The sequence below is a fragment of the Lissotriton helveticus genome, chromosome 10 (genome assembly GCF_964261635.1).
Source record: "Lissotriton helveticus chromosome 10, aLisHel1.1, whole genome shotgun sequence".
NCBI classification, from domain to species: domain Eukaryota; kingdom Metazoa; phylum Chordata; class Amphibia; order Caudata; family Salamandridae; genus Lissotriton; species Lissotriton helveticus.
In genome coordinates, this window is record NC_136071.1 from 142,910,616 (window position 1) to 142,936,983 (window position 26,368).

The 26,368-nt window shown below is 47.6% G+C and overlaps 1 protein-coding gene across 1 annotated transcript in view; it reads right to left on the reverse strand.

Moving 5' to 3' along the window:
• The window catches only part of PSMG3 (proteasome assembly chaperone 3), an 85,564-nt gene that overhangs the window by 57,637 nt on the left and 1,559 nt on the right, over positions 1 to 26,368 (reverse strand). Inside the window, exon 2 of the mRNA XM_078664965.1 lies at positions 13,952 to 14,023. The gene's annotated coding sequence lies outside the window, so the exon portion shown is untranslated. The remainder of the gene's footprint in view (positions 1 to 13,951; positions 14,024 to 26,368) is intronic.

Sequence of the window (26,368 nt, forward strand, 5' to 3'; positions counted from 1 at the left end):
GTGCCCAGGACGGGCTCCACGGCTCCCGGGCGTCCGGGGTTCCCTTCCCCGGGTCAGCGGCATGTCAGAGTGCCCAGGACGAGTTCCACGGGTCCCGGGCAGTCCTCCCCCGGGCATTCCGGGGCTCCCTTCCCCGGGCCGTCGGCAGGTCAGAGTGCCCAGGACGGGCTCCATGGGTCCCGGGCAGTCCTCCCCCCGGGCGTCCGGGGCTCCATCCCTGCCGACGGCATGGAAAAGTGCCCGGGACGGGCTCCATACGTCCCGGGCAGTCCTCCCCCGGGCGTCCGGGGCACCCATCTCCAGGAGGCCAACAGCATGGCAAAGTACCCGGGACGGGCTCCATGGGTCCCGGGCAGTCCTCCCCCAGGCATCCGGGGCTTCCATCTCCAGGCCAACGGCAGGTCAAAGTGCCCAGGACGGGCTCCACGGGTCCCTGGCAGTCCTCCCCCACCGGGCGTCCGGGGCTCCCTTCCCCAGGCCAACGGCATGCCAGAGTGCCCAGGACGGGCTCCACGAGTCCCGGGCGTCCGGGGCTCCCTTCCCCGGGACACCGGCTTGTCAGAGTGCCCATGACGGGCTCCACGGGTCCCGGGTATCTGGGACTCCCTTCCCTGGGCCAACGGCATGCCGGAGTTCCCAGGACAGGCTCCACGGGTCCCGGGCGTCCGGGGCTCCCTTCCCCGGTCCGACGGCTTGTCAGAGTGCCCAGGACGGGCTCCACGGCTCCCGGGCGTCCGGGGTTCCCTTCCCCGGGTCAGCGGCATGTCAGAGTGCCCAGGACGGGCTCCATGGGTCCCGGGCAGTCCTCCCCCCGGGCTCCCTTCCCCGGGCAGACGGCAGGTCAGAGTGCCCAGGACGGGCTCCATGGGTCCCGGGCAGTCCTCCCCCCGGGCGTCCGGGGCTCCCTTCCCCGGGCAGACGGCAGGTCAGAGTGACCAGGACGGGCTCCATGGGTCCCGGGCAGTCCTCCCCCCGGGCGTCCGGGGCTCCCTTCCCCGGGCAGACGGCAGGTCAGAGTGACCAGGACGGGCTCCACGGGTCCCGGGCAGTCCTCCCCCCGGGCTCCCTTCCCCGGGCAGACGGCAGGTCAGAGTGCCCAGGACGGGCTCCATGGGTCCCGGGCAGTCCTCCCCCCGGGCGTCCGGGGCTCCCTTCCCCGGGCAGACGGCAGGTCAGAGTGACCAGGACGGGCTCCACGGGTCCCGGGCAGTCCTCTCCCGGGCGTACGTGGTTGTCCGACAGATTCGGGCAGATGTGCTTTTACGAACCGGATCGGAATCGGCCCAAATAATAATAATAATAATAATCCACATTTGTAAGGCGCACAATCACCCGTAAGGGTCTCTAGGCGCTAGGGGCCGTTGGGAAGATTAAGCAAGCTATTGCCCAGAGTCACATGGTGCTGGGCTAATCTGCCGCCGGTGCCGGGGATCGAACCGTGATCCCCAGATTCCGGAGTCAGCCGCCCTAGCCGCGGCGCCAGCTATTTCCCAGAGTCACGTGGTGCTGGGCTAATCTGCGGCCGGTGCCGGGGATCGAACCCTGATCTCTGGGATGCTCGAGGGTTACTACGCGCTCTACAAAAACCTTAAATAAAAAAATCTCCAGATTCCGGAGTCAGCCGCCCTAGCCGCGGCGCCAGCTATTTCCCAGAGTCACCTGGTGCTGGGCTAATCTGCCGCCGGTGCCGGGGATCGAACCGTGATCTCCAGATTCCGGAGTCAGCCTCCCTAGCCGCGGCGCCAGCTATTTCCCAGAGTCACGTGGTGCTGGGCTAATCTGCGGCCGGTGCCGGGGATCGAACCCTGATCTCTGGGATGCTCGAGGGTTACTACGCGCTCTACAAAAACCTTAAATAAAAAAATCTCCAGATTCCGGAGTCAGCCGCCCTAGCCGCGGCGCCAGCTATTTCCCAGAGTCACCTGGTGCTGGGCTAATCTGCCGCCGGTGCCGGGGATCGAACCGTGATACCCAGATGGGGATATCACAAAAATCTGGCATGGATACGGCCCGCCAGGACTGGTTTGGGCACCCCTGGTGTAGACCATGGTTGATGCTGATTCCCACCATGCTAAGAGTGAAGGCTATTTGCTTCTGTCAGGTCAGTTCTTTTATAGAGCACTAGCTAATCTTACTAGATCCCAATTGATCATTGACAGTTTAGCAATTAATAACGAAAGAATCCAATGAATTCAATAAGGTGGTTTGGGAAACAGTCGGTGAAGGCAACATTAAAGGGACGCCGACAAAACAAACAGTTTCGGCTTTTGTATGGTGAACACTACAGCATGGGTAGCAGTAGTGCAGACTCTCCTCAAACGGAAAACAGATACACTATGGAGTAGGCCTGGTAACGTTTCCATTACATACGACACACGTGAAGCGTCCCCAACACACACAGAGGTAATATCTCAAAAAAATCATAATACTCAGAATAATGTACTTCCCCCCCCCCCCCCCCCCCCCATTGACTCCTGTTAAAGCACAAGCAATTTCAGGTGGGAGCCATCCAAAATAAATCAATTTATTGGTCTATTGGTATGTAGGTTTATGATGCTCGAGATGAGCCTGCCATTTGGAGCAGTAGGTGAACTGGACACCCTACTCTTAAGTCAGGCAGTACAGCAAGCCAGCAGAGGAGGAACTACACGCACTGGTCCAAATTTGCACCAACGCAGAATCTCACCCAGCACATCTCTCTGCCCTCTCAAGGTCATTAATGACAAATGGCAGCTTCCTACGAAGGGAGGCTGAGAATAAACATACGAAGTGTCTGTGATGAGTGAACATTATCATCTTCAGAACGACCATCTTTTAGAAAAATAAATGCAGATGTTTCCACTTATCATGGGCAAGATCCCTAAAACTACGATATCGGAGGTCCTGGCTTTTTAACAATATGGCAAAGCATGAATGACCAGTGTTTCAGTCTTCAGAGACCGACAATCTATAGGACAAAAGAATTCTCAGAATTTCCTGGAACTAACCTCGAGATTGATAGCATTCAAAATCCATTATCTGATAGGCAGGGGTGTGGAGTTTAATAAAATATCAACTTGTCCATGGGTCAGGTTGCTTCATAAATCTACTTCTGTTAAAAAAAAAAAAACTAAAACAACTTGTCCCTTTGGTGCCATCTAGTGTGGCGACAAATTATGGCAGCAATCTCATTATATAAGAGTTCTGACCATAGCATCTCGGTTTATGCCAGCAACTCCCTTATTTTGCCACCTTTCCGTAGATCTACAAACTGGAGCTGGAGGTAGCAGTAAGCAATTGTCCCCGGCTTGGAATGCCCTTTTGAGTATGTGCAAACGTACTAACTTGCATGTTTTAGGTATTTTCACCAGCTCACCAGAAAGGTTGGAAATGTACTCCTGACAAGGGCAGAAGTAAAACTTCTTCCGGGCTGGGGACATAAGGGGTTGGAGGGAAATTGAGCTTGTAAGAGAATTTTGCATGAGCAAATCTACACGTGCATATTTGTTTGTGCTAAAATTCAGTTTGCAAATATTTTGTAGGAGTACGAATTATGGGCATTCAGGAAAGCCGTAAATCAGCATTAATGCAAAGGTATATTACATGGGCGCATTTTTGTGACTTTGAATTAGGTCTGGTATTAACTAAGACCTTTAGTTTTTATTAAATTTTTCTCTCACTCAGCTGGCTTTACTGTGAGTGACAGCATTCTACTCTTTTACAAGGAGCATAATGGCATCAAACCAATTTTTTTTTTTTTTACTGACAGGGACTACTGTGGCAATGTCTGTTTTTTTAGACCAAAAAATATTTTGGCTTTTTGCCAATGTTTGTTATAATGGTGAGGGCCTGGCAGCTCCCACACCAATAAAGTTTTATGAAAGCTATGACAAAACAAGACACGCATTGACAAAACCAAAAGGCTGACCACCAACGCAAGACCTATTGGCATTGCCAACGCTTGTTTATTTTCATGTTTCCCATAATCTTGTTGAAACTGTTCAAACTGAATTTCCATTATGAATATTTTTGGGACATACTAGCAAGCATCAAACACATTTTACTAAATGATGCTTTTAAAAAATGGTCACTAAACTTACAAAGTAGTTTAGCAAAACGTTTTGTTTTCCTTATTGCATTTTTAAGTGAACATTAAAAGCAAAGAATCCTCAATCTTGCTTTTAAGCTTCTGCAAATATTTGCAACTAATCAGAGAGCATTCAGAGAGCATTATACATTGACTTATATTGTTAAGCTTTGCCATAGTGTGTACTGGAACCACTTTTAGTAGAGCAGTCCGAGCTTCCAACATTTCTTTAGAGCACTCACCCTAATAATATAGGTTTCCCATTAATGAACCTTAAATACAAGTACAAACAGCATTAACATACAGAAACAAATATTACCGGAACTGCAGACAATACCCTTCCCTGATACATAATGCGGTGCTGTTAACTGAAAGCCAAAGGGTTTGTACTGCATAGGGTTGGGCGGACTTGTCCCAATAGCAAAATAAACATGAAAACATGTTGTCCTTGATCCCAAATAATATGTCCTGGCTTTTGGGCTATTGGAATATCACACCACTGATCCACTCATGACACTCATTTTCAGTGTAGTGATATAGGGCACTCTTGACTCTAGTGTGGTGTTGTGGCACTATTCTTGCCTGTAAAAGCTTATCAGGCATGACTGCACAAACCATTAGTTTTTGTGGGTGTGGCCTTTTATTTTGAGTTAGATGATGTGTATGAGGAGGAAAGAAGTGTTCAGGTCATTACGCAGCAGCACTGAGCATAATGAAAGAAGGAGGACCAGGAAAAGCGTGTTGCAAAAGACACACAATTGATGGACGGAAGGCGTGTTGAGTGCTAGCGTTTATGCAGATGGTATGTAGAAGAGAGACGTTCAAGTGCAAAGACAGTGGGGAGGCAGCACTTACCCAGGGTCCAAGATAGTTGCACATAATTTGAAGCTTCAGAGGTACCCTGGTTCTTTGCCTGTCTGCTCAAGAGCTAATGGATAATAGAGAGCCCATAACTGTTACATGCTGGGGATTTCTATTTATGCCTCCCCTGGAGTGGCAGGGGCAGTATTGGTGTGCAGAAGGTACTTACTGGAGTCTGAGAAGGAGGACGAAGAGTAGGTTTTCAGATGGCATGACGTAGCATTACCGGAGCAGTGACTTCACAAATTGGTCCCTGCTGACGTGTGCGGGAAGGAGACACTGCCAAAGGAAGTCATAGGGGGATGGTGTTTCCCAGAGCTGAGAGCTATATTCTGTCAGTGGTGTGGCCATACAGTCAACGTTTTAGCACACACTGAGTGCTTACAGGCATTCTTACAGTGGTAACCTGTTATGTCTCAGAGAACAAGCATTGGCAGTGAAACTTACTGACATACTCGAATACTTGTGTTTGGTCATCTTGGTTTGCAATATGGTCATCTAAATATGCAGATACTCTTAATTATTTTGGCGCTGATGAAGTGATCATAAACTTGTGAAACATGTGTTGGCCTTGTTTAGTTCTGATATTTGGATTAGTGCGCAACTTCAGGTACACCTCTTGAATAAACCAAACCAGTGATTTACGAATAGACCAATAAGGAGTCATGTGTTACGTTTATACTCAAGAAAGAACATATTCAATCTTATAATCAATGATTTTTTTAACTAGCCAATTTTTACAGGCATGTTTTTTCAGAACTGTTCATCCGTTGTGCAAACTACTGCGAAATGTCTCAGAAAATGAACAGCATTTCGATAGTCCGCGGAAGCTGGTACTGCCTATCAAAGGTTAAAGACCCGTTTCACGACAGTTCATTTGTTTTGACATTCAAATACTAGTTTGCCTTTTTTGATAGATGCGGATACTTCTCATTGAATATGCATGTAATCATTGCTTTTTAACTTTTATGTTGTCATTTTGTCCCCCTTTTTTAATATTGTTAAATAAAAGCTGTCGTTCTCTTTTACGGAAGTGGTGTCGTGTCTTACCATTATTATGTGGACAAGTCCCTATTGACCGCTTGGGTTGTTACTCGCACACTGTTTTTTCCCTGACCTAGGGGTTACATTTATCCTTCTCCCAGGGAACCCTTGTTTTTTACAAGTATGATACTTCTCATTACACCATAGATCAATCTTGTCCAAAATCATTGCGAGCACAGAGCAGGTTCACCCAGTGGCACAATGTTCTTGTACGTTCACTCCCTGTAAAATTAATTACAGTATCAATGACTAGGAATTGCTGGCCTTCAAGTGTTCATTTGAAGGATGGAGACTCTGCCTGAACGGGCCATGTCACATTGTAGAAATGTATATAGATCACTGAAACCCTACAGTATTTTAAATCAGCACAGGGTCGAACACCATGTTAACTGAGATGGACATTATTCTTTTCGGACTTCAGCATCATGAAGTGGCCCCGGTTAATGCTTTGTACCATGTGCCAGCATACGTCCTAGATTCTCAAGAAAAGGAACCTGAAACACCTCTAATTTTAGTGTCCAATCCAACTCCTTCAGTAAATGCTCCAATTGTAGCAACTTTCACTAGCCCTTCTTACAACTTTTTAGCATAAATAACTCAAGAGGCAGCACCCATGGAAAAAATAAAAAATGGTAACAAGCCATTTCTAGCCATACCAAACAAAAACGTTTAGTGTGCCATGATCAGGCTCTATTTGCGCCAACTACTGACATGCAACAGCAAGTTGTCATGAATCAAAAATGACTTGACACCCAGGCATAACTAAGATCAATGCAGCTATACAACATTATTTTTGGTTGGCTACTTTAAAAGAGGATGTCTTTCACTATGAACCCCCCGTTACAGTCTCCCTTTAGCCCCTTTTTTGGCATAAGTGTTTGTGCAACACATAGTAAAGTAACAGGCATACCTAGTGCATTAATAATAGTTTGAGGCTCACAATTCGTGTAACACTTCTGGCTTTCATTATGCAAAATATTCAGCATTTGAGCAATGTTATCCAATAGTTACCATTCATATATGGATGACAAGAGCGAATGTATGAACAAAACTTTAGGTCAATATCTTCATTGTTAAGCCTTACAACAAGAGGAATGGGGTGAGACTCTTTAGTTTGCAGAGTTGTTTTACAACACAAAACATACATCTTTAGGAATGTCATCTTTTATTATTTGTTGGGGTACCATCCAAACATGTTGCTCTTTGATTGGCCAGTTACTTCATCTTTACCCTATGTGAAAGAAAATCAAAACCAACTGCATTCTTTTAATCAACTAGCTGAATGCCACTTTGAACAGAGAAAAATGAGATTCCATGCACAAGCTGATAAACGTCGTACTAGTGCACCCATATACAAGATAGGTCATTAAGTCTGGTTACTTACGGAGGAGGAGCTTCGCGCGCAACCAAGATGGCCGCGTGAGCTTAGGGCTCCCGAGACCCTCGCAACCTCCCGCATCTATCCTGTCTTATATCCTGTTCATCGATGTCTTCGTGAAGACGAACCACGCGTGAGGCGACACCTGCATTCTGCTTTTCAATCGGACCCCTGGAGCCGGAGTTACGGTGCCTTGAAAATTGTGGCCTATGCCTCCGTGATGCCCAGCTGTAGAGTTGCCATGCTACCCGAGCTGTAGTTGAACAACATCGGCCTCAGGGAATTGGTGTGACCGGTCCGATTGGTTTCACTTTCGGTTTTGATTTCAGAGCACCCAGTGCCTGGGAGCGAGTCTACCCCTGTGTCCGCGGACAGCTGCCGGGTCCCCCACGAGTGTGACTCTGAACGTTTTGGCCGGAATTTGAGAACTTTTGACTTGTGCCCTCTGGCCGTGGCTGCTTTTGCCTGAAGGGGCCGGAGGTCGCCATCTTTCTGTCTGGCTTATCATATCACACTGGCACATCTCCCCTGATGGCGGGGAAACCGGAGGGTGACAGACTGAGACCTAAGAACACTCGACGGGGTGGCTCCATTCAATCCAACAGTATGGATCGCTATACCCAGCCTAAGGGCTCTCCCGGGGGAGCGGGCACGAGGGAGTCACCTACTACAGCGATCGAGCCGACCCTACAAGATGTCATGGCCGCGATTGATGGAATCAAAACCTCATTAGGACACCAAATTGAAGCTCTCGCTCATAAACTTGACACTGTGGCGATTGATGTCAATCTGATACGTGCAGATCTGGGCAAAACTAATGAGAAAGTTAAATCTTTGGACATTAAGACATCCAGTCTGACGGACGATGTCACTGGTCTGCAAACAGATGTCCGTCGCTTGAAGACCAACAGTGATCTCATCATACGCCGTCTCGAGGATTACAAAGGGAGGGCTCGCCGGAACAATGTCCGTATCATAGGGGTCCCGGAAAAAGCAGAAGATCCGGCAGCGGACCTCTTTGTTGAGGACTTAATTGTTCGCCATCTCGCGCCTAAGGGACTGAGTAAGTTCTTCACGATCGAACGTGCTCACAGAGTTCCGGGCGGTCGCCCGAAGTTGGGAGCCCCGCCGCGGCCTATAATAGCCAGGATCCTCAATTTTCGAGACAGGGACGCTATCCTGCAGGCGTCACGGACGAGTGGCCCCACAAAGTTTGAAAACACCACTGTCAGCTTCTACCCAGATTTCACCCAATCGGTCCAGAGGCAAAGACTTGGCTTCATGGGTGTGAAGAGAAGATTGCGAGACATGAACCTCAAATATGCCATGCTTTTCCCAGCCAAATTACGAATTGAACATGCAGAGCAAACTTATTTTTTCGATCGTCCGGCGGTGGCGGGCGACTGGCTTGATACTCTATCGAATCAGCCTCCTTCGGAGCAACAGTCTGGTGGAGCGGAGGGTGGACCGACAGAACAGGAATAGGTGCCGGCAGACGGTATCCTATGGTCCCTACTAGCCTCGAACAGTGGTTCGATAATCCTGACAATTGACTTGATATGTGTTTTGGGGGTTGCGGGGTCAATAGCGGGTCTTTTTTCCTCCTCTGTGTTTCTTCTTGTAGCTTAGTTAGATGGGGGGGGCGACAGGCACACTGCAAGTTCGGGTGGTTTTCTAATGTTACGCAGGGGTGCAGGGTGGGGGGTTTTGTAACGGGGTGTTGCTGAGGAGGTTGGGGGGTTTTGTTGGGGAACGGGTGTGTTCTTTTGCAAGGCAATGTATCCATGACTAATTTGAACAAGGTGCTGTATTCTTCTAGGGGTCGGATCTTCTTTCTTTTTCGGGATGGGGGTAGAGGGCTCAAATTGATGAGTTGGAATGTTAATGGTCTGGGGGATCGGATAAAGCATAGTGTTGTGTTGCAACTGTTGAAGCGTCTTTCCCCGGATGTGGTTCTCCTTCAGGAGACGCACTTGATTGGTAATACTTGTCGTGCTATGAACAGGAGGGGATACCGATTGGCTGCTCATGCTGGGTTCTCCTCTGGCTCCAGAGGGGTGGGTATTATGATTAAGACCTCTCCCCCACTCGAAATTGACTCCACTGTCCTCGATAATAGAGGGCGCTAAGTTGCTCTCACGGGTAGATGGGAGGGCCGTACTATCTCCCTAGTTTCCGTGTACATTCCCCCTGGCTTACAGTCAACTACCTTTGCTGATCTGGGGCAGGTTCTCCTAGCTCTCCCTGAGGGATCATTACTCGTGGGTGGTGATTTTAATGCGGTTGTTTCCGGCAGGATGGATCGGCACCCACCCAGGGATTTGAGAAGTGCACAAAACTGGCTTTCTGAGTTCTTTGATACCCAGGGTTTGGTCGATGTTGGAGGATGTTGCACCCGATACAGCAGCAGTATACGTTTCATTCTGGTGCGCACAGTAGCCTTTCCAGAATTGACTATGTGTTGGTACCAACGGCGCAGGCCCTCTCCGTTACTGAGGTTAAACATTTGGCCCGTGGTATTTCAGACCACTCTCCCTTGTGGTTGCGGATGGAGCCAGGCTCTGAGACTGAGGGCCGGATGGCCCCGATCAACCCCTGGTACCTCTGAAACCCCAAGACTCGTGCAGCCTTGGTTAAATCTCTTGACCAATATTTTTCCGAAAATGAGGGCTCAGTTTCCTCGGCTGTATCTCTTTGGGAGGCTTTCAAGACCGCCCTTAGGGGTCAGGCCCTGTCATTGATAGCGAGTGTCAAGAAGCAGAAGGACGAGGAAGTGGTTAAGATTGAAGCGGAAATTGCAGACTTGGAGCTGGATCTGGAGAGGAGGGTAACCCGCGATGCGTTGCATGTACTGCGCTTGAAGCAACTTGATTACAGAGCTTTGGTCACTGACGCAGCTAAGGCCATGAGCAGAGAACAGCAGGGACGCCTTTATGATGTAGGGGATAAGGCTGGTAAGTTAATTGCCTGGTTAGATAAGAGGGATAGAACCAGTCGTGTAGTGCCTTTGCTTGAGACGGCTGGTGGTGATCGAGTCTCCGATCCCAGAGAGATCATTCAGCAATTCGCGGATCACTTCCGGACGGTATACTCCTCTGTCTCGGACAGACCGGAAGAAGACTCGCATCTTTTGTTACGGGATATATCTTTGCCTCGACTCTCTAGTGATGATAGGGAACGAATGGACGCTGTGATAACAGCGGATGAGGTGGCTTTAGCGATTCGGTCCTTGCATTCTGGGAAAGCAATGGGTCCTAATGGCCTACCTATTGAACTATACAAACTGAGACCTGATAAAATTGCTCCTTGTCTGCGAGACATGTTTTTGGAGTCTCGGGAATGTGGCTCTCTCCCCCATGATCAGCGGTTGGCGACTATTGTGGTGATTGACAAGGAGGGGAAACCTAGAGACAGGTGTGTGTCGTATCGTCCTATTTCCCTGTTAAAAGCAGAACCTAAGATTCTGGCAAAGGTCCTGGCTAATAGACTGATCACTATCTTTGGTGAGCTGATACACCCGGATCAATCCGGTTTCATCCCGCATAGGAACACCGCCTTGAACCTCCAGCGCTTACACGGTGTTCTCGAGAGAGCATCGACGTTGCGCGAGCCGGCCATCTTGGCGTCATTGGATGCCACGATGGCCTTTGATACTGTGGAATGGCCATACTTGTGGGCCGCGTTGGCTAAGTTTGGGTTCGGACCTGGTTTTTATTGGTTGGGTTCGGTTGCTCTACGAGGACCCCCTCGCACAAATTGTTGTAAATGGTCGTGTATCTGCTCCGTTTGGTCTCGAGAGGGGAAAACGTCAGGGTTGTCCTTTGTCGCCGCTCCTGTTCGCCTTGGCCCTCGAGCCCCTCGCCGCGTGGATCAGGTGGGAGCCTTCGATGAAGGGTATTCGGTGGTCCTCGGAATTTGAAGATTGTATCTCGCTTTATGCGGACGATATTTTATTGTACCTGACTTCGCCACGGAAATCCCTGATAGTTCTGTGCGACGTCTTGACCTCCTTTGGTAGAAATTTTGGCCTCATCATTAATTGGACTAAATCCTATTTATATGTTCTTTCAGGCGACGTTCCTCTTCTCCCGCCCACCTACCCCATCCAGATTGCGCAAACGGGGTTTAGGTACCTCGGTATTTATATCTCATTGGACCCCACAATCCGATACGAACAAAATCTTCTCCCGCCTTTGTCTAGATTGAAGCAAGATGTTGCGGGATGGCGTAGGCTTCCACTTTCACCACTTGGTCGTGCTGCCCTATTTAAAATGTTGTCTCTACCTCGTTTTCTCTATGCCCTTCAAAATACATTTGATATTATTCCCGCTAGCTATTTTCGGGCGATTGAGGATCTTCAACGGAAATTGATATGGGATGGTAGACCTCTTATTTCGCTCGCTAAATTGACGCTCCCATGGTACGATGGGGGTATTGCCCTCCCGGACATAAAGAGATACTATTGGGCGTCCCAATTGGGAGCGATTAACCACAGCATGTATGGTCCCGACTTGAATCCCGCGTTCGCCATGGATAGGTGGCTTTTGCCCGGTGGCAACTATTATAGGGCGCTATACTCTAAATCGGTGGTCGGGGCTTTGTCAGGTCCTACGAAGATGGCAGTACGCCTATGGCGGGACGCGACTAGCGCGACAGGTTGGACGGATCGTCTGACTCGGGCGACCCCACTATTTGGTTCAGATAAACTTGGCAAGTTGTGGAATACCAAGGGGTTCGATAAATGGGACCTCATTGGGATTAGTAAGGTGGGGGACCTCTGGATCAAGGGTCGGGTGAGATCGTTTAAATTGTTGCAGGAGGAATTTGACCTAAGTAATTCGGAATACTTCCGCTATGTTCAGGTCCGCCATGCGTTGAGGTCGGTGTTCCCAGACGGGGAGGTAATTCCGGAATCGACTCCGCTTGAAGATAGATTGTTGGATGGCTATGTGCCTGATAGTACCATCTCCCTCGTCTATAAAAAATTAATTAATGATAGATCGGACCTCCTGTTACATCTTCGAGACTCGTGGACACGTGACGGTCTTGAACTGGATGACGAGGACTGGCAATCTGTGGTCTCCTCTCCAAGGGAGGTCGCGATCCCAGCTCGACTCCGGTTGGTTCAACTTAAGATTCTGCATAGGATTTATGTCACGGGCCCTCGTCTGGTACACATGGGTTTTTCTGAGGACGGTCTGTGTAAGCGAGGATGTGGGCACGTTGGGACTTTCCTCCATATCATTTGGGAGTGTCGTGGGGTCGCGGCTTTCTGGAAAGAGGTGCACGATGTGATGAGTGAAGTCACGGGGATTCCCCTCTTGCCGGAGGCTAGACGCTGTTTATTGAACGTGTGGGAGCCTACGGACCACAATGTACCGCAAACTCAGTGGGTGACCCTGGGTGCCATGATTGCTAAGAGAGATATTGCTCAATTGTGTGGGTCCCCGAGGCCGCCTACGGTTGCGGCATGGAAGGAAAACATGGAATGGTGCATGTGTAGAGAAAAGACTGTATACTTGGCCTGAGGACGCCCTCGGAAATGGTGCAGAATATGGGGACCCTGGAATGGCTATTGTGGAGATATATGTACACTGCCTGTTGCTGATATCCCTGATGTCCCACCTTCCCCCTAACCTCACATTCTGCTTGTTGGTTCTATTTACTATTTGCTTTACCTTTGCCCTGCCCTCCCCCCCTCCCCTCCATTTATTCTTACATTGATTGCTGATTTCTTTGATTTGCTTTTCCTTCCCAGACTTGGAATCAGTACTGTATGTAATGCATTTTTCTGCCTTGCTGTTTATTTTCACAAACTTTTAATAAAAAGAAATATATAAAAAAAAAGTCTGGTTACTTACAAAACATTTACAGTAATTTGAAAACCTAAGCCCGAAATGTTTAGGTCTTATTACGGTCTAGAAAAAAATTAAGTAGTAATTACATTAGACCTTCCCCCAACTGTACAAACACTCTGCTATCGGTCTCATCCCATGTCCTTCGCCAATTAAGGACCATGTAGAGGAAGAATATGAAATACATTGCATGCTGAATTCTATAATGATCAGGAATCGTTTACTACAGGTTAGATTACAAGGGCTTCGGCCCAGAAGAATGGTGCTGTTAACCAATTTCACACAGCCATTCACGTGGACAAATTCACAAGAAATATTGCTAGAATTCAGGCATATTACCGACACTGTGGTCTTTAAAGATGGGTCCTGCTATGGACATTTGCTTTACAGTGCAGTGGGAAACTGGACCACTAAGGTGCAGTAAAGGAGGCAGAAGTTGGCTGCTGTGTCCTGCCCGTTAGCAGGAAAAAACACATTTGTTATTCCACATGTGCAGGACGAATTTATGGAGCAATGTCCCTCAGACACTTTGATAAAGTTAGTCCTGTAAGACTATCAAGTCTCCGTTGTCTTCTGCATGAAGCAATATACACAAGAAATCTTAAGACCACTAGTTGAGCGAGAATACAAATTTAGGTCTGCCATTTTAGATGGCAACGGCTGTAAAAAAAAAAAAAATTAAAACATACACCCAACTACTAGGTAATCAAGCTTAATGTGTTGGTTGCGACTCCTATGAACACTTACCTGTAAAAGACTGTTGATCCTGTACTTCAGCTGCCAACGCTCTCCACCGTGATCGTCACTGTCTGCGAATATCTGTAACAGATTAGATTTCTGTCAGCCAAGTTAGATGTTAGAACTAGTCATAAATAGTACCAAAGGACATTCAAGAGATTATTTGTAACTGAAATGATGCTACAAGCACAAAAGCTAAATACCATGCCAAATGACATTTAGGAATGTATAAGAGGCACTGAGCTTGAGAGGATGTTGAAATTCAGACAGGCATCGATCTCTGTAGTCCAGATTCTAGGAATCATGTTAGTAATAATTTGTACCTGTCACACTGACCATGTAGTTAGCATGAAAATAGGAGAATCTGCAGTCTGGAAGATCTAGCAGAGGAGACCCTTGCCAACAATATGGAACGTAACAAGATGAGAATTAAAAATTGAGAAGTTAGGACCTGTATTAGAAGTGAGGGCTGCGTTTCAACCAGTAACAATTACTAAACCTCAGATCCCAAGAGACCGATCTATCGGGAAAGTAAAGAGCGAGTGAGCTGAAAGACAGTTTTGGAGACATTCATATATTGCATTGATAAAGAGTATGAGTGGGCTTGTGAATGGAGAAGACAGTATCATCCTTTGAGGGGCTGTTGAATCTGGAGTTAGGGTAGTACATTTTGATGTGGACCAGAAGAGATACATAAGTATGTGGTTGAACAGCAATTCGCTGACCTCAAGGTACTTGCAGCAGGCTATGAGCATCCATGTGGTAAGGCCAGAAGGGACAGGTAGTAAGACAGTGAAAGCCCGTGGTGAGAAGAGGGCATAGCAGCAAGCCCAGTCTTAAGAGTAATCTCTGTGACTTGAGGCAACCAAGTTACTCTGCAAGGGGAAGAACCAGAAGGGAACGACCGAATACTTTTTTAAGACTTACAAAGCTGGGAACAGTGGAGATAGCAGAGAAGTACTCAAGACTACGTGTAAGATGTACGATTGTGGGGCCTAAGACAGCCTTGGCAACTATAAATATGATGTTATCGATTATAGAAATAGGATGGGGAAGTAGGTCGACATTAATATTCCCTTGTTCTACAAAAGATATCCTAAAATGTGATTAAAAAAATACATAAAAGTAAGATGGGAAGAAATATTGATATGAAGGCTAATAATCATCACATCGGGTCATAAAAAACACCCTTATGGACCTTCCAAGATTTCACTGGCTTGGAAGATGAAGCTTCTAGCTTCTTGTATCTGCCATCTGCTTTCTGAAACTGTCGGATACTCTTTAGGACGCATATGACTTTATCTGCTTCAGGAAAAAAAAATACTCAAGACCCATCTGTTTAACTGCTTTGTCCCCTCTCCCCAAAATAATAACTTGTTGTTTCCTCCCATGCCTTTTGAAGCAGCTGGTTCTAACTACAAGAGCGTGCTACAAGTGAACAACAGATAAATACGCTCTCTGGTAAAGTATATGGTCTGGCTGGCTTAGTAACAATCAAACAGATAGTACTTTACTGCTTCACCTCACTTCATTCCGCTGCAATGTTTCTCTGCCACCTTCCTCCTTATTCTCACTCCTCGTTCTACTTTCCTTTTTGCTCTTACAGTCTTGGATTAATTCAGTTACTCCACCAGGTGAGGCTACTTGGTGGTTCCCTATGGTAACTGCACCTCATTCCAAAGTTATTTCTCTATTCTGTCCCAGCCCTCCAGACCCAGCCTCCACCTAATCCCCACCTGGAATGCTAATTCTTCTAACCTCTTAAATAGCCTTGAAGGCCTACTCCCATGTTTGGGTCCATCCTACCCATACAGGCGAGTGTCGTTCTTATCCTGAAAAACTTTGTCCCATCATATATCTCCGCTCTTCCACCGGTCTTTTGCGGCTGAGACATGGCCTCCTTATATTTTTGCCTCCTCTATTTTCTCCTTACGCTTCACCTCACCTGTAGCATATATCTACTCCAGAAGCAACACAATATTTCTTGATAGTTTGTTTCAGACACCTTCCTAGTCTCCTCCAAACCTATAAAGCATAGCCAATCTCATCCACAAACATCTACTATATGCTGTCACTCCAAAACACTGTGCTAATAACTGTGTAGCATGCTTCACAACCCCACAGGAGCAAACGCTTATAATGTTGATGTTGCTGACCTCATCACTTCTAAAGATCTAGATCTTTTATGCATCACCAAATCCTGACTGAATGAATACTCCACGCTAATGCCTGATTCTTTAGTTCCTCAAAACTACACAATAATTTGCAAGGACAGACAATCCTAACTTCGCGGGGCACTGCAATCATCCACAAAATGGCCATCAAATGCTTGCAAGATTATTCTTTTTCACATTTGAATGCATCAAAGTTGCGATTTGGGTCTCTCCATCTTACACCCACTTCTTACACATTATTTAACACTCCCCTATCTCAACATAGATTTACAGTTGCAAACTCAGACTACATGGGCCAAATGCTCCCGCAGAACAATATATACCTAGGAGATATCAACATTCACTGGGGAACGAGAAATGGAAACTTTTCAAACCCCAAAGCCCCTTCCTTCGATGGATGATCTTCAGTACTCCTATTCACATACACAGCAAATTGTGGATTCTTGATCTCATCATTCCCAAACCTGCAGTGATTCATAGCAGTGGTCCTATTGAGGTCGACAGGTTGGACCCTTAACCCATACCTTTGCTGCTCCTGCTCCTTCATCCCTTCATTACCTCTAAACATTAACTGCACAAAGTATAGAAATTATCTTTCAGTAACCACTCAACATATGCCCAGAAAATGCACACTCACCTCCAAAATTACAATATGAATACAATGCTTGGTCCATACAACAACCTCAGCACTCAAGAAGCTGACACAGTTGCTCCAATGAAGCTGTAGCAACTACCTCAAAGACCCACTCAACCATTGGTTTCCTCTGACACAACAACAAAAGATGATAAATTCATAAGCTAGAAAACAAATGGATAGTTTCACCCAACACTACAACCATAGCATTTCGCTGGACAAAACAGATGTTTTTTCAATTCCAACTACATCAGTCCTCAAATTGACAGCCCACAAATCAGCCAGAACAATGTTCAATTCCTGTGCTTTCTATGCCACTGGATTCAAGATAGCCTGGCTGATGAGAGGTGATGCCCAGAAACCGTTCCCAGGATGCTTGTTTCCAGTCCAGGGAGGACCTGGCCTGGCAGTTCGAGCTGGACTGTTCCCATGGGGAACAGGGTGAAGACTGATTCTGAACTGGAATGGCACGGGGAACAAAAAATCAATGGATTTAGGCCCAGATCTCCGTGCTAGGGTGAATGTTTGATATTGCGCAGCATTCGGTCCATCAATTGTTCTTTTTGCATTGGTCACCCTGAGAGGGACGGGTATGCCCAGATTTAGGGTCCGGTGCTCTCCATGTCACTGGATTCAAGCTAGCCTGGCTGATGAGGGATGATGCCTCAAAACCAGTCCCAGGATGATTGTTTCCAGTCCAGGAAGGAGCTGGCCTGACAGTTCGGGCTGGACTGTTCTCATGGGGAAGAAGGTCAAGACTGATTTGCATATGGCTGGGTCTGAACTGGAATGGAATGGGGAGCACAAAACGATGGATTTAGGCAGAGACCTCTGTACTGGGGTGAATGTTTGACATTGTGTAGCATTCTGTCCATCAATTGTTCTTTTTGCATTTCATCCATGCCTGATCATCTGACCACACAGCAAACACATCTAAACAATTTCTGGATACTTTATTTCTCAAAAATTCTCCACATCTATGCCTCTTGTTCCCAGCAGCAAACACCTCCACAGAGCACACAAGACGTCAAATATTTCTTCAAACTAGTCAATACAGAAGACCATACCAATATCATTAATTCTAAATCCATACCCATACCATTATCATTAATTCTAAATCCTCCTGCTACCTACTATGATGTAATATCAGCTATGATCATCAAGGATTTTTTCCTACTTTGTTGATCCCTGATGAAAAATCATGAATGCATCTCTTAGCCGAAGACAATTTCCTGACTTTATAAAATGCGCTCAAATCACCCCCCTGCTAAAGAAAGAAAAGAAAAAAAAACTAACTTGCAGTTGGATTCAAGCTATTTCCGCTCCCTATGGAAGGCTATGGAAAAATATGTTGCTTTACAGCTAACAGTCTACATTAATACAGGAAACCTCCTTACCACTTATTCATCAAGGTTCAGAAAGGGCTATAGCATAGAAAGTACCTCACTAAAGTTCTGGATGATGCCCATCGAATAATGGATGGTGGCAACTTCTGCCTCCTAGTTCTCAAACTCACAGTAGTGTTCAATGCAACTGATTACAAGTGACTGCTATCCCTACTTGAACAGCGTTCGGGATTAGGAGTACTGCCCTAAAGTGATTCACCTCATTCCTATACAATCAGCCTCACATTGGTGTGACTGAAGGAAATATCTCCAAACTGTCCCCCAATTCTTGTGGGATCCCTAGGGGCCCTTTTTAGCCCCCACACAAGAGGTCTTCAAACTGCAGTGCGTGGGCCTTAATTGATACCAGAGGAGGGGGGCGCCAGGCTCGGACAAGAGAAGCATCATGCTGATAAAAGTGCTTTTATTTTTTTAAACAATTTTATTGATTTCATAATAAGCAATAATAGTGCGCCAAGTGAAGCATACATATAGCATCTCATAACACAAAAAAAACAGCAGGACGTGTCCCATCTTCACAGACCATACAATAGAAGTAACTCTATTCTGAGATCGCTGGTTCTAACTGCCGCCCAGGGCCTGTCTCTGTGCGATTCCAAATGGACCCCCCTACCATCAGACCAGTCCTTCCATATCTTAAAATATTTCTAGGGATAGCCCTGTGACATGTATATTGGACGTTCAAGCCCCATACTTTGGTCCATGCCTCTACCATGGAGGCCTCCTGTTCCTTCCAGGCCCTGGCTAGATCTCGCTTGGCGATAATTATTCCCAGTCACAAAAGCGCCCGCTGGTAGCGCATGCCTCCCAAGTCGTCTGTAATGTGAAGGAGAATAAGTTTAAGATCCCAGGGAATAGTCATCAATCCTAGCACTCCCTCAAGTTTCTGCAGCATGCTCCACCAGAACACCAGCCAATACCAGAATGGGTGGGGTAATTCCGCTTGCAGGTCACCGCATCATAGGCAGTCTTCTGTCAGGATAAGGCCCATTCTATGAAGTCGGGCTCTAGTATAGTACACCCTGTGGAGCACAGTTAGTTGGATTAAACGGAATTGGGATGCTAGCATCGCCTCACTGGGGTCCTCCACTGCCTCTCTCCAGTCATTGTTATTTTGTGGGCACAAGTCTCCCTCCCATGCTGTCCAAACCCCCACCATTGGGTCCGGTACGTTACGTAACAACATTTTATTTATCTCAGACAGTTTGTGCTATTGGAGATGCGCAGTCGCGGAAATAGCTCCACCCATACAGCAGGTGTGAAAGATCTTGATCGCCTAGCAGCCACACCTCTGCTGCATATGCCAGGTCTGCATAGCCTGCAAACCACCAATCATTCACAAGCAACAGATGTACAGCCCCGTAGTAAAGGAATATGTCTGGTGCGGCCAACCAGCTCTCCAGGGCCAGTCAGCAGATTTTCCCAATAGCAATGCGAGGCACTCTGCGCCCCCCCACCCCAACGCCCCCACCCCCTTCAGAGTAGCTAATGGATCTGCGCATTTACGTTATTAAAAAAGCTGCTGAATATCGGAAAGTAATGGTTTTGTAGATGATAGAGTAGGTGCGCAGGGGAAAACATTTAAAAAATGGCCGAGCACCACAGGAGAGATAGGGGTAGAGCGGATCAAAACTTGACATCTCGTCCAAGCTGGTCACGTCAGCTGTGACGTAAACCCCCAGGAACTTAAACCCAAGGGGGGAGGACCTGTAACCTCGCAGAGCATGGCATGGCAGCTTGGCAGGGAAGGATGGGATAGACCACTGACTTTTGGGCATTCATCAAAAGGCCAGAGTAAGATATGAAGGTATTCAAGATCTCAAGTGCTCTGGGGCCTGAGGTATCTGGGTCTTCCAAAAACAAGAGGACGTCATTTGCGTAGAGCGGGATCTTGTGCAAACCCCCTCGGACTAGTAAAAGCCCTTCAGGAGCAAATCTACCCTTACCAAGGCCGCCAGGGGCTCTATCACCAGTGCGAAGAGCAGAGGCGATACGGAGCACCCTTGGCGGTGCCTCATTCTACTGGAAACCAGCCCAATGTAGAATACTGACCGGTACCCATGCTACCAAGTTGGTATAAAGAAGTCACACGAATTGTATAAATTTGGGGCGAAAGCTGATCCTGGACAGGATGGGGAACTGAAATGCCAAGTCCACCGCATCGAAGGCTTTTCAGAAATCAACAGATAGGAGGGCTCTATGTCCTTACTGGGCCCCACTTAAGGCAATTGTGTTATGAACTCTTTGCAGATTAAGCCGGATAGCGCGCTGGGGCATGAGCCCGGACTGGTAGGGGTGTAAAAGCCGAGTAACAACGCCCACTAAGCGGGTGGCCAACATTTTGGCCAAAATTTTCAATTCTGAGTACAAGAGCGAAATAGGCCTAAACTCCCCGCAGCGAGTGCCTTCCGTGCCCGGCTTCGGTAATACCACATTCTCGGCGGACCTAAGATCTGGGGGTAATTCTCCTTTTTCAAGGCCTCTTGAAACGCCTTTATTAAAAGAGGACAGGTCTGTGGCCATAGTAGATGCCAGAACTCAGCCGGGACATCATTGAGTCCAGGCACTCTACTAGCGTGTAACTGTGCCAGAGTATCATATAGTTCAACACTTGAGGCGGGTCAAGCTGAACATCGAAAGGTCTGAGATGAACTAACGGAAGTCTGCATGGGGGCTCGAGGGGTCTGCGCCATATAGAGATAGATAACAGAACGTTAACGCATTCACGATGGGCATGGATCCAGTTACCTATTTACTATCCTCTGCTAGTCGTTAGGCCACTGGCTCGTCCAATTTTTTTGGGCACTACACAACCAGTGCAGCCTTTTGCTAGCCTTATCGCCCCACTGATACACCCTACTACACGTGGCAAACCAGGCCTCTCTCGTTTCCTGTAGGAGTTCCTTTCGTAGCAGGGTCTGATTGTGCAGTGAGTTTTGTAGAGTGGAGTCTTGTTGTGTGGGCAAGTATTGTTGCTCTAGCTCAATCACACGGTCTTTTAAGTCTTTAACTTTTCGATCACTTCTGGCCCTTAGCGTAGCTAATGGCATGTCCCCGGAGTGTGGCGTTCTGCGCTTCCAAAAGCAAAACATTAGAAGACACCAAACCCCTATTGTCGATGAGGAAGTGATGACAAGTGTCCTGACACAATTACCAGGATTTGTCTTTTTGGAGAAGCCAGCGATCTAGTCTCAATCTCACCCCACCCCCCCCTCTCGATTCCGCTGACAGACTCAGCAATGCCAGCAAGTGAAGAGAGAGCACCAGGGCCATCATCCCAATATTAATAACTCGATGGCCATTGCGACTATGCAAGACAAAATGGTCTAGCCCAAAGAAGGAGCGATGTGCATTTGAGTAAAAGGTACAGTTCTGTTTGGCGGGATGGTGGGCCAGTCATACATCTGTCAAACTCCAATTATGTATGAAAGTTGTCAAGAGCATAGGCCTACGACTAGTGACCAAGCCCATTGAATAGGAGTCCAGAGTTGTGTTGCACACTCCATTAAGATCCCCACCTATAAGGTCACCAAGCCGAACTAGGAATTCCGTGTTTAGCGGGGGCATAGACACAGACCAGTGAGAGTGGTTGCCCATTGAGTGTGTCCGACACTGCCACACATCCATCTAGGCCATTGTGCCGCACCCTGGAAATCGCCACAGGGACACGCCCCTGAATTAGGATGAGCGAGCCCCAGCAGAACCCTGAGTGAAATACCAAGGTTTATCCCTTATGAGCCAGAAAGGAACATGTATCACTCATCACGTGGGTCTCCTGGAGCATTACAATATCTGCATTTGTCCGCAGGGTGGCATCAAGCACAGCCCCTCTCTTGATTTTATCTAACATTCCCATTAACATTCCAAGACAGGAGTGTGAGTGTATTTGGGACTATGTGTTTCCATTCGGACTCTGACAATTCAAATCAATCAATCATTTGTAAAGCGCACTACATACCTGCAAGGGTCTCAAGGCGCTGAGGGGGAGGGGGGGCGCTACTGATCGAACAGCCAGGTCTTGAGTATCCTCCTGAAGGTCAGTAGGTCTTGGGTCTGTCGTAGGCTCAGTGGGAGGGTGTTCCAAGTCTTGGCGGCGAGGTGGGAGAAGGATCTCCAACCGGTGGTTGTTCTTCGGATGCGAGTGAGAGGTCGGCAGAGCGTAGCTGGCGGCTGGGGATGTAGAAGGAGAGCAGTCTGTTGAGGTAGGCTGGGCCGGACTTGTTGAGTGCCTTGTGTGCGTGGGTGAGGAGCTTGAAGGATATCCTCTTGTTGACGGGGAGCTAGTGCAGGTTTCTCAGGTTGGGGGTGATGTGGCCGTGGCGTGGTATGTCGAGGTTCAGTCGTGCCGAGGCATTTTGGATGCGTTGTCGTTTGAGGAGCTTGGTCGGGGCTCCCGCGTAGAGGGCATGTCTGTAGTCGAGTTTGCTGCTGATGAGGTCCTGGGTGACTGTGTTACTTGTATCTGTCGAGATACATCTGTAGATCTTGCGGAGCATGCGGAGGGTGTTAAAGCAGAAGGAGGAGACAGCGTTGACTTGCTTGGTCATTAAGAGCGTTGAGTCGAGGATGATTCCCAGGTTGCGTGCGTGGTCGGTGGGTGTTGGAGCTGCCCCCAGTGCCGTCGGCCACCTGGAGTCGTCCCAGGGACGACTCCTGGTGGAGGGTGAAGGGTTGGAGCAGAGGATGAGGACCTCCGTCTCGAGTTCAGCTTCAGACGGCTGGTCTTCATCCAGTCGGTGACGGCCTTCATTTCTTCGTGGAGGTTGGCTTTGGCGGTGATGGGGTCCTTGGTGAGGGAGAGGATCAGCTGAGTGTCGTCGGCGTAGGAGATTATGTTGAGGTCGTGCTGTCGGGGTACGTGTGCGAGCAGGGCCATGTAAACGTTGAACAGCGTCCGGCTGAGGGAGGATCCCTGGGTACACCGCAGATGATCTCGGAGGCTTTGGAATGGAATGGGGGGAGGCGGACGCTCTGGGTTCTGCCGGAGAGGAAGGAGGTGGTCCAATCCAGAGCCTTGTCTCGGATCCCTGCAGCGTGGAGGCGTGCGCGTAGTGTGCGGTGGCAGACGGTGTTGAAGGCGGCAGAGAGGTCTAGGAGGATGACTGCTGCGGTCTCACCGTTGTCCAGCAGGGTCCTGATGTCATCGGTGGCGGCGATGAGGGCAGTCTCGGTGCTGTGGTTGCTGCGGAACCCTGACTGGGAAGGGTCCAGGATTCTGTTTTCTTCGAGGTATCGGGTTAGCTGTCTGTTGACGGTTTTCTCGATGACCTTGGCCGGGAAGAGGATCAAAGAGATGGGCCGGAAGTTCTTGAGGTCTCTTGTGTCTGCCTTAGGTTTTTTGAGTAGGGAGTTGATCTTGGCGTGTTTCCAGATCTCTGGGAAGGTCGCGGTCTTGAGGGAGAGATTGATGACGTTGTGCAGGTGGGGTGCGATGGAGCTGCTTGCTCTGTTGAAGACGTGGTGCAGGAATGGGTCTCACGGAGAGCCGGAGTGGATTGTGCGCATGGTCTTGATGGTGACATCGATGCTCACGCTGGCCCTGGCCTGGAGGTCGTGGTCGATGGTGTGCGGAGGGTCTGTTGTGTTGCTGTCTGTTGGGGCTGTCTGGGTGTTGAAGCGGTCGTGGATGTCTGCTATCTTGTGGTGGAAGAAGGTCGCGAGGGAGTCGCACAGGGCTTGCGACGGCGGGATGTCATTGGTGTTGGAGCTGGGGTTGGAGAGTTCCTTCATGGTGTTGAAGAGATCCTTGCTATTGTGTGCCTTGTTGTCGAGGCGGTCTTTGAAGGAGGTCCTCTTGGTGAAGGTCGCAAGGCCCAGATCTCAGTACTGGGGTTAATGTATGACATTGTTCTGCATTCTGTCCATCAATTGTTCTTTTTGCATTTGTCACCCCGAGTGAGACGGGTATGCCCAGACGTGGGTCCCCTGCTCTCCATGCCACTGGAGTCAAGCGATCTTGGCTGAAAGCCTGAAACCGATCCTAGGATGCTCGTTTGCCGTCCAGGGAGGACCTGGCCTGGCAGTTCGGGCTGGACTGTTCCCACTGGGCGCAGGGTCAAGACTTATTTGCATGTGGCTGGGTCCAAAGTGGAATGGCATGGTGAGCAAAAAAAGGATGGGTTTAGGCCCAGATCTCTGTACTGGGGTGAATGTATGACATTGTTCTGCATTCTGTCCATCAATTGTTCTTTTTGCTATTGGTTAAGGTCACCTATAGCCCGGTATAACTGTAATGTATCTCAGGATTAGGAATGTGTAACTTGGAAGAACACAGGATATAAATCAGTCTCAGAAACTAATTGCAGATATCTGTATGCTATGTGAAGACCACCAGCAATGCTAATGAGACATAATAGTGAGCTAAGGAAACTACGGCAGACACGTGTGTCCAACATGTAGGTTACTGGTTGCCATCCTAGTGAGACAGATCACTCACAGGAACGCACAAACAGGGAAAATCTACAGCAAAAGAGTTCTACAGTTACAAAGTAACCGCTAAAGAAGCAAATTTAATACTTATACATAAAATAACCGTCCAGCATACATTAGATGAAACATGTTGCAGTCATATAACACAGACATGCCTCACCAACTTTCCCTGTAAAAGACACCTGCTGGGTCTCGCATACTGTTTTTGAAGCAACTGCCTCTATGTTTTTATTACATACCGGTGGATCTTGAAGGTGATATTTTGTAGGAACTGATAATCTTGCTTTGAATTTTGTAGGTCAATTCTTTGGTAGATCTGATACGTGCCTACTTGACAATGGAATAATCCTCCATGTTCCTACAAACTACTTCTGGGAAGCCCTCTCAAACATTGTCTAATAACAACTGAACCGCTACCTGTGGATTACACCCATTTCATCACAGGCGCTTCCCAGCAAGCTGAACTGGTTTGGTCCCTAGCTCCACATACATATGACAAAATCCAGATACACCAGGTCTTTATAAATGTATCCACTGCAATGATATCTTCATTTCGAGTTACGTAATAAAGTTAGTAGGCCCATCAGATCTCCAATAGGCCTGTTTTTTTTTTTTTTTTAGAGTAAAATATATATTTGTTACATCTGTACCAATACTTGTGGGCAGGGTAGTACCAAAAGCTATAAGACACCACCGAGTGCAGAAGCAGAAGAGGGTTTCCGCCTTGCCTGTTCTGGTGTTTCTGTGCCTGCAATAACCTATAGGGGTATTCTGCGAATGAAGTGACGTGCAGAGTCGAAAGGGTGCCAGTGTGACATCTACTATCACAAATCCAGTGTGGCATTTAGGATGCTTAACCTGGGCTTCTTCGTTGTGCTACATCAAAAAAAGTGTAGAGGGAATTTCTGACATGTGTCAAAGGTTTATTTATTTATTAACAGTTTTCTTTAGCGCGGACATGACCCATGGGTATCAGAGCGCTTAACATCAAAGGGTAACAAAAGGTATAGGTTACAAATAGATTTTACATATAGCGATGAGCTTTAAGATGAGTTTGAGATGAATGTCTAACGATCATGACAAGTATTCAGTAGTGCAAAACAAGGCTATGGGAGGAATTTGCTCATAAAAAAGTTCTTAATTTCTTTCTTGAATGTTGTTTCTAATTTTTGTAATGTTTGCAGGAAGGGAGTTCCAAATCTTGGGAGCTACGCCTGAGAAAGTCCTTTCATATGTTTTTTTCTTCTTAAAGATGGTTGGTTTCAGGAGCAGATAATTCGCACTCCTGACAAGTCCGTTTCTTCCTGTGATTTCTATTTTGTGGGCGAGATATTTAGGTGTGTTATGGTGGATCGCTTTGTGGGTGATACATGCCATTTTCATTTGAATTCTAGCCTCGTACGGTAACCAGTTTAAGGCCTTCAGGTGAGGTTCCAGGCCTGCAGAATTCCTACAAATTCATAGGTAATCTATAACTGGTAAATTAATTTACTCACCACTTTAATTACTAAAGAGGTCAAAACACTATGCGTCAATAGATCTTTCCAACTACTCCAAGTGGATAAAGAGAAATGTGTAGCTCTGTATCTCTCTCTCTAAATTGGCCTCTACAAGCTTCCAGTACAACTAACGGCTGGGAAACACAAAGTATCCCAACAGGACATATTAGACACAACGCTGCACAAGCATCCAACTTAAAACAGGTGAGCCATGTAGTCCGGTATGGCCGTACTCACTGAAGAAGTTATTTTTAATTACATGCCAGATGCAGAACATCCTGCAT